Consider the following 1023-nt stretch of genomic DNA (forward strand, 5'->3'; position numbering starts at 1 on the left):
CTCGGGCGTCGACCGTCGACGCGAGTCACGATGACAGCTGGGTTTCGGAAACGGGCCTCGGGAAAGAACTAATTACGGGCCTGCCATTGAAAATATCTAGTTGACGGCCTATCTGTTAGGCTTGACGTGTCAGATATCTCTATATAAAAGCGAAGGGCTTTTTTACATATGCTTCCCTAAAACCTGTTTATTTACATCGACTCTTGAATAATCGCACAAACTCGATATGAACGAGGAAACTTTTCTCAACTTTTACTGTGTGTCACAAAACTTCATTTAGGGTTGTTAGTCAATTGGGACATTTTCATGCAAAATGGGATAATTATTAAAGTAAAATAATTTTTTGCTAGTGAGATATTTTAGTGGGATAAATAGGAACAATTTTGTAAAGCAGGATATTTTGATAAAATAATGTGTGATAAATTTTTATGATCATGAAATATATATTTATGCATTTTGAGATATAAATATTATTTATGTATTTTAAACTTATTATTATTGATTGATAATTGCTTACAAGAATGTTCTTTACTATTAAATAACTTTTGGTCAGACTATAAGATATTGACAATTATTATTATAATGATGGTCTAATGATGATTATAACCATAATAGGAAAGAAATAATGAAAAAAATATAAACAATAAAAAATAACAAAATAAATATGAGTTCTAATCTTTTACCACCTAGTTCTAAGATAAAACTTGGAATAATTTGAGAGACTAAAACTCTCATTTTTTGTATAGAAAAATAAAAAAAAGTGGGATATTTTTATAGTGTTATCTCAATTCTAGTTTTGTTAGAGTTCTACTTGACTAACACTGTAAAATTTTATTCTATTTTTAGTTCTATGTGACTAACACATTAAAAAATTTATCCCACAGATTATCCTAGTTCTAATTTTAAGTTCTAGGTGACTAACCCCCCTTTAGGGGGTTATTGATTGGTGTAATTTTGGGTTAAGTGGGATAATTTTTGGGATTTTACTTTATAATATTATTCATTGGGACAATGGATTTGGGA

Source organism: Asparagus officinalis, chromosome 4 (assembly GCF_001876935.1).
Source record: "Asparagus officinalis chromosome 4, Aspof.V1, whole genome shotgun sequence".
Classification (NCBI taxonomy): domain Eukaryota; kingdom Viridiplantae; phylum Streptophyta; class Magnoliopsida; order Asparagales; family Asparagaceae; genus Asparagus; species Asparagus officinalis.